Raw genomic sequence first — 8,879 nt, forward strand, 5'->3', positions numbered from 1 at the left:
CTGCTTCCACTTTTCCCATTCTGTCTTAATCACACGCCAATCAGGCTTATACAACTTCTATGAAAAGGAAACTGTGTGGTCAAGGTAGCAATGTCATCAGTATTTCTAAATCAAATGGCTATCCCACAGTCCTCTCCTCAGCTGACTTATCAATAATTTTGGACAGAGTTGATCGCTCACTCCTCCTGGAAGGACCTTCTTTCCTGGTGTACCATTCAGGGCCCTCCAGCGAAACAAAGCCAGCTTGACATATACCCACCTGGGTTCCAGGACAGTACTTTCCTGGTTGTTCTCTGACCTCCTCAATCTGCTTGGCTGGGTCTCCTCCTTTCCTGTGACCTCTTGACATTGACCTGCCTGGGAACTCAATCCTCGATCCCTTTCTCTTCTATGCCTATACTCATTCCCTTGGTGATCTCATCCAGTATTGTGACTTTATATGCCATCGATGCCCTTTTCTCTCTACAATTTACATCTCCAACTTAAATGCCAAAGTCTATATCCAACTGTCCACTTGGCGTGTCTTATAGACCTTTTGGTTTTAACCATGAAAAAACAAATTCTTTTTTCACCCCTCACTTCATCTCCTTTAGCTCTTTCTCATCTCAGTTACCATCAACATTATGCTTCTAGATGCTCACTTAAAGATATTGGGGTCAATTTTAGCATTAAGTCTACGCAGAAATCCTGTTGATTCCGTGTTCTAAATAGACTGAGAATGTGAACAAGTTTGCCACCTCTTCTGCTTCCACTTGACTCAAGGCCACTACAGTTTCTTGCCTGGATTATTGTAATAGCATCCTTACTGGTTTATCTTCCTATAACTTTGTCTCTGATGTATAGTCTAAATCACACCAACCAGAGGTATCCTTTTATTCCGAGATATTTCAGAATGTAATGAATATCCATGTAAACCAGTGTAGAAATATTTTTTTTGCTTTGTTTTCTTTTTTTTTTCAATGCAAATTTTTCTTTAAATTCTAGTTAGTTAACATACAGTGCAATATAGTTTTCAGGAGTAGAATTGCAAGTGATTCATCACTTAGTGCTCATTATACCAACAGCCCTCCTGAGTACCCATCAGCCATCTAGCCCATCCCACACCCACCTCCCTTTTAAAATCCAAGTCAGATCCTGCCACTGTTATGCAATTGTTCTCCATCTCACTGAGAGGAGCAAAAATTAAAGTATTTACATGGATTAGAAGTTTGTACATGATTTGACGTTGTGTTACTTGTGTAAAATCCAACTATACTCCCACAGGATCTCTCATGTCTACATTAGCTACAATAGTTACACTTTTACACAAAAGCTTTTTCACTGGCTGTTTTCTTTGCTTTGAAGTGTCCTTCCTCCATGTATTTAATGGCTCATCCCATCATCTCCTCAAGTCTTTTCGCAAATATCACCTTCCAAGGTTGGCTTATCCTGACCGTTTTTTTAAAAAAAAAATCCAATTTCTCATCACTCCAGATCTTTCTTAACTTACTCTAATGTTTTTCATAGCTTTATCATTTTCCTACATGTAGTATATCTTAGTTATTTATTTTATTTATTGTTTGTACAATTATCCAAACATATAAGTTCTATGAGGGCAAAGACATTTGTCTCTTTGTCTACAACAGCATTTTTAGGGCCAGTAGTAGTACCTGGAAGTTAGGTATTACTTATTAAATATTCGGTCCATTTGCCAAATAGACTGAAAATCAAAATAGGGTGGGTTCTAGACATGGAGGCCTCTGGCTCATCAGGCTTCAGATTCTTTCCCTCTATTTTCTCTGCCATCCTCAGTGTCCCACCAGACTGGTCCCAAGATGTCTGTAGCAATTCCAGGCCTCATATCTAGGCATGGTGGTATTTAGGCAGAAAGGAAAAATCTCTTCCAGTGTCCCTTTTTTGTGAGACAGGAAGCTGTGACAAAATGCTTTCCAGAAGATATACACCCCCATCGTCCCCAGTATATGGGACTGAATTTGGTCACATGGCCAGTTCGAAACCAGTGATTATCAAAATATTAGATATGTTGTGACTGATTTAGATGAATACAACATCAAATGGATGTAGAGTCACCACAATGTCCCCCTGAAACACATCAGTGCACTGGTGTGATAGGATGTATGTGTGCGTGTGAGTGTTTGTGTACCTGCTTGGGAGATGCATTCTGGTACTCAGTTCTTGCAGAGTGAAAAGAAACAAATTAATGTAATTTAGGATCCAGAAGATGGGGCAAGAGTAGACATCTTGCATGAAAACTCTCTCTGTCAAGGCATGAAGCTAACATCATCCAGTATGTGCATCTCACACTGAGTAATACTTTAACAAGGAGGCCAGAAATAATGCCACTCACTTGGTAGAGACAATTTTTACACAGTGCTTAGATAGGCATTAAAAGTATTTCTTTTCAGGGGCGCCTGGGTCACTCAGTCGGTTGATAGTCCCACTTCAGCTCAGGTCATGATCTCATGGCTCATGAGTTCGAGCCCTGTGTCGGGCTCTGTGCTGACAGCTAAGAGCCTGGATCTTGCTTCAGATTCTGTCTCTCTCTGTCGTCTCTCTCTCTCTCTCTCTCTCTCTCTCTGCCCTCCCCCCACTCGCACTCTGACTCTCTCTCTCTCTCAAAAATAATAAATAAACATTTTTAAAAATTTTTAAAAAAAGCATTTCCTTTCATGGATGACCAACCACTCCTCCTGACTGACACATTCTTCATGTAGCCATATAAATACCTTTATTCAATTTTTGGTGTTTCTCTGAGCTGGGACCTTCCTAATCTATTTTTTAAATTTTTGGTTTCAATTTTGAAATACCATATACATACATACAAAAAAGTGCATAGAATATATATTCAGATATCGATGATGAACAATATAAAGTGAAAACCTATGTAATCACCACCCAAACCAATAAAATCATATATTATTATACCCCCAGAGTGCATGATGCTCCCCTCCCTCACTCCAGCTTTTTAACTCCTGAGCAAGATATCTACTACCATCCTGACAAATGTTCAGTATCTCTTCCTTGCTGCTTATTGTAGCTTCACCATCTTTATAAACAATGCTAAAATATCTAGTTGAGTTCTTTCCAGCTTTATGGCATCACATCTCTGCTTTGAGTTTTTACTGTACAGTTAGCAAACCACCCTTTTTTAAGCTTGTTTTTAGAGACTCCTTAAATGTTTAAAGGTACTCCCTCTTCCCAGGTTAGAGAGAAATCCTCTTCCCAGGTAGGTACTTGGGGACCTACTATGTGCTTAGAAGCAAACTAGATGCCAGGGTAAACGTGAGGCCAACTGGTATTCTTTACCTTAAGTGATAGGATAGTCTGTTTGGAAGGTGGTGGTTAATTGATAGGGTACATTGTTAGGACTGAAGACAGCCCAGGATAGTAGTAAGAGCATGCGTATTGTGGTGAGATATCCTATGTGCCACTTCTTACTGGCTTTGTGTCTGGGGCAAGTCTCTACCTCTCTGAACCTGTGTATTTAATCCTTAAAGAGACAGAGATATTTAAAACCTGCTCCCAGGGTTGTCAAGTATGGTACTTTGGAGGCTGCCAATAAATGGTAGATCCTGTTACTGTAATACATTGTACTAGTCAGAAGGAAGGGTCAAAAATAATTCAGCTCTCCCTGAACAATGTAGAAGGCATATATACAAGTCTAGTGAGTTTAGTACATACTAGATGTTAACGTGAGGATTTCTTGACCCCCAAGAACACACTTAGGCAGCTAAGTGGAGTGGTAAGAGGCTAGGCATTAAGATCAGAAGTGCTGGGATTAATAGTTCCAATCGTGATGAAAGCTACCTTTTACTGAGCTCTAAATGCCCCAGGAGCCCATAGAGTCTGACTGCTGGTGGGCACCTCAGTGACATGGTTAGATCTGAGTACTTGGAACCAGAAATGTTAGGTTAATGATGTACTTTTCAGACTTTTTTTTTTTTTTAAATCAAAAATGGTAGAGAGATTTAATTTTTATTGAGTATTCCCTAGGTCCAAAATACTGCTCAAAACATATTGTATGTATCATTTCATGTAATTGCAATTGGTCAATGATTATCCCTATTTACAGGTCAAAAACTTTGAATCAGAGATCAAGTAACATTTCTGTGATCATAGAGTTAATAAATGAAGGAGCCAGGCGTTTATCCCATCGGTATTCAGAACCCACATGCTTTTTGTGGGGGAGATACATTTTAGTTTGAAATAATTACAAACTTACAAAACATTGAAATAATAGGCCAGGAAACTCCTGTTTTTACTTGACCCAAATACCTCAATTGTTAATATTTTGCATATTTTTTATCTTTCACTATCTTTCTCACTCCCTGTCTTTCACTCTCTTTTTCCCCTCCTCTTTTTCTTCTCCTTGCACACACTACACAAAGATACACATACATACAAATTTTTCTAATCTCTTTGACAGTAAACTATAGATACATTAAATATTTAGTATTCTAAATACTTTAGAACAAGGACATCCTTTTGCATAAACACACTACAATTATGAAAATCAACACATGAACATTGGTTATATATCTGTATTATACATCTCATTATAGACCTTATTCAAATATGACCAATTATCTCAATAATGCTATTTGTAGAAAATTTTATAAATTTTATGGTTTGTCCATTCTTCTCTCCAGTCTACTATCATGCATTTTATTTCATTGTTATTACACTTTATTCTTATTCCCTCTGGAATAAGTCCTCAAACTTATTGTCTCGCACAACCATAACAATTCTGAGAAGTATAAACCATTTACTAGAGTGCCCCTCAACTTGGGTTTACCTGATTCTATGCTTATGATTAGATTCCACGTATGCGTTTCTGTCAGGAATACCACAAAGTGATACTATATCCTCCGCAGTGCATTATATAAGTTGGCACATGATATCCATTTATTCTGTAATTGGCAATATTAAATTTGATCTCTTGGCTAAGGTAGTATTCATCAGATTACTCTAATGTAAAGTTAATATTTTCCCATTGTTCACTTAAATATTTTGTGTGGAGATACTTGAAGGCTATGGTAATATTGTGTTCTATGACCCATTGACGATTCTTGACTGAATCCATTAATATATGATGGTGTAAAAAGTGTGTGTTTCCAACTCCAGTATTTCCCCCCCATTTTACTGGTGAGGATTCTTCTGCAACGAAGAGCTGTTCTCTCTCCGTCATTTATTAATTATTCATGTCTTCATATGTTTCAGTATTGGTTCATGGATATATATTTTATTCAGTGTATAATAACCCATTACAATCATGATTTATTTTGATGCTCGAATTTCCCCAGATTTGGCCAGTGAAAGCCCCTTGATTCCTGCTCCTGTGTCTTCTTGATATGTGTCTATTTTTCTTTGAAACCGTTTTTGGTGCAGCAAGATGTTCCTGCCTCTTTTTGTACTTCTGCTGTGCCAGCCCTGGAATCAGCCATTTTTCCGAGGAGACCAGGTTTCTTTTAGTATAGAATGGTATTTAGAATTGAGCCTGCACTTTGAACCACCATTTTCTACTGGAACTATAACTTGACAATTCCCTACATTTACCTTAACTTCAGTTACCCAATATGTAGAATTGGCATAAAAAATAGGAATTTCTTAATGGGTATGTGGCAAGGTTTAGACATAGTAAAGAAAGCATTTAGTACTGTGCTTGGCACATGGGTAATGTTTCATTTATTTATTACGTTATTTTTAAGTTTATTTATTTATTTTGAGAGAGACAGACAGACAGACAGAGACAGAGCATGAGCAGGGGAGGGGAAGAGAGAGATGGAGAGAGAGAGAGAATCCCAAGCAGGCTCCGCACCATCAGCACAGAGCCCAATGTGGGGCTGAAACTTATGAACTGTGGGATCATGACCTGAGCGAACCGAAGAGTTGGATGCTCATCTGACTGAGCCACCCAGGAGCCCCACATGGGTAATGTTTTAAAATGGGACATGTTGAGCATCACAATGAATAATAATAATAATGGATTATAAACCAATGAATAAAATAAGAATCTATAAGTATATTTGAAAACAAGCGGTAGCTGATATTATCATTATTTTTTTAATTATTATTATCAAATACTCTGGATGTTGATAAGATCCACCTCTGGCAAAAAACCTCAGGATTCCAGTATTTGTCTTGTGAAATCCAGGCCAGATCAAGCATTGCAGAGCCTGCAAGAATAGAAACATGAAGAATATTCCAGAAGGATGCCTCAGGACTTGATGACTGAGGCTTCAGTATTAGAGACAAACAACATGAAATGAAGAACATCAACCACTCCTAGAACCTGATACTAGAACCCAGTACTTTCCTTGTCATGGTCCTAACAGCACCGTGTTATAAGCAGACAGGTATTTGTCTGCCCGTTCATCCACCTGTGGCCTCATAGAAGTAACTTGTTTATGACTTATCCTTGACCCCTAAATCAGTGCCTATCAGTATAGGAGACATCCAAGAAGTGTGTGCTGAATAAATGAATAAATAAATGAACGAATGAATGTGTTGAGCAGTTTCTAATAGCTCGTCATGATAACTAACAAGAGGAGGAGATAAAGGCTGACCTATTCCATACTGGTCTGAGCCTAGAAGCCTGAAGCCTTAGTTGTATTGCCTCTTTGGATGATAGGCGTTCCCAGAAAGATAACCCTCCCCAGTTTCCATGTTTCCCAGAGTTCAAGTGGAAGCCCCATATGCACCAAACTGTGTATCCTAGACTGGTTCAAGGGACAGATAATTAATTCATTAAATATTTATGGGTGGTCATTTACTATAGGTCTTTCAGGGTTTGGGGGTACAGCTGAGAGCACAATAGTCAGGTCCCCTGCTTTCATCAATATTTGGTTCTAGGGGGAGAGACAATGAACAAAGGGACTCATAAAATTTAGAATGGTGGAGAAATTAAAGCTTGATTAACAAATAGAGAATCATCCAGCATGTGTGTGTACAGAAGAAAGAGTGAATGTGGAGGTGAGAACTTGCTGGTTTCAGGGAACTTGGAGTAGTTTGTAATGGCTGGAAGTAGAGTAGGATACAGGCTGAGGGTTCAGGAAGGAAATTAGAAAGTAGAATCCACAAGAAAATATCACTTAACTTCTCTGGGCCTAGTGGTTTTGACAAGAAAAGAGGGTTTTAAACATCTGAGAAAATGTGTGACAAATGTGTAAAGCTCCAATCTAAAATCATTAATGTTCTTTTCTGTTTTTAAACAATAATGACAATAATTATAGCTGGTAGTTTTGAGTGTTGCTATTTGTTAGGCACTGTGCTAGTTGTTTTACATATTTATTTATTCCTCTATGAGGAACAGTAGTGGGGATTTTCATACTTTACAATGTTGGATAGCAGTAGATGGCAGGTATTAGGATTAAATCCTGTCTAATTTCAAAGAGCTTGTTCTTTTGTTTGAGCATTCTTTTTTCTATTTTCTTTATATCTATATATCTATATATCTATATCTATATCTATATCTATATCTATATCTATATCTATATAAGTTTATTTAATTTGAGAAAGACAGAGACAGCACATGCCAGTGAGGGGCAGCGAGAGAGGGAGAGAGATACCCAAGCAGGCTCCATGATGTCAGCTTAGAACCTGATGTGGGGCTTGAACTTATGAAACGTGAGATCTCGACCTGAGCTGAAACCGAGAATTGGACGCTCAACCAACTGAGCCACCCAGGCGCCCTTTTCTATTTTCTAAAAGTGGCACTCAGGCAAGAGGTGGAAACCAAGAACAATTGAGTGGTACACAAAATGGCTATTAGGAAGATTAAATGACACAGCATTTACAGAATGCTTAGTAAAAGGGAAATCAGTTACATGTATTATTTATATTTCATTCTTAATTTTAAACTTTTATAATTTTTATTTCATGGAGTTAAATTTTTTATCCCTCATGATTTTATTTATAATAATTTCTGTTAAGTCTAGAGAAGTTAAATTATGCTTAATGAAATATATGGTATATTTTGGGACAAAAATTTAAATGTCTAAGATGGTGGTATTTACAGAACGTTATAGGGTGAAGACCTCGGATGATGTCATGTACCATTCCCATTAATAAAGAGAAGTCCTTCCTGAACCCATCTTCCTCAATGTGGAAACCCTTGAGAGGTGCTGATTGTGCACTAGTGAGAATACCAGGTATAAATGGATATGTGTGTTTGTGATGGTGGTTTTAGTATATGAACATGAATTCTTAGATTCTCCTCCCTTCTAAAGGTAGAAAAGGTGGAGCTTAATCCCCTCCCTCTTGACTGTGAGATGGACTTAGTGACTTGCTTCTAAGAAATAAAATGAAGTGGAAGTGATGGTGTGCAACTTTAGGGATTGAGTCCTTCCTCACTTGGATCTGAAGGAAGCTGAGGGAAGCCAACTGCCATGTCATGAGGATACCCACCAGCCCTGTGGAGAGGCTCACCTGGTATGGAACTGAGGCCTCCTGCCAACAGCCCTGTGAGGCAGTCATGTTGTAAGTGGACCATCCAGCCCCACTCAAGTCCTCAGATGACCACCGGTCTGACTGACTTCTTGAAAGAAACCTCATGAGGCACACTGAGCCAGAACTGCCAGCTGAGCCATTCCTAGATATTTGATCTGCAGAAACTGTGTAAGATAGTAAATGCTCAAAAGATAATAAGCTTCTACATTTTGGGGGTAATTTTCTACACAGCATAGATAACTACTATACTGTGTGTTCATGGATGAATAAGAGAACAGTGTGAAGTACCCTTTCTAGACTTGATACTATTCACCTGGTGAAAGTCTGTTATCTTGACGCAAGAGCTATGGCCACATTGCAGTAAGTCGCTATTGATAAAATCATTTCTATCTTCCTGCCAGCTGCTGCTTTTTATGTCACAAGCATGTCAG

The sequence above is a fragment of the Panthera onca genome, chromosome X (assembly GCF_046562875.1).
Source record: "Panthera onca isolate mPanOnc1 chromosome X, mPanOnc1 haplotype 2, whole genome shotgun sequence".
NCBI lineage: Eukaryota > Metazoa > Chordata > Mammalia > Carnivora > Felidae > Panthera > Panthera onca.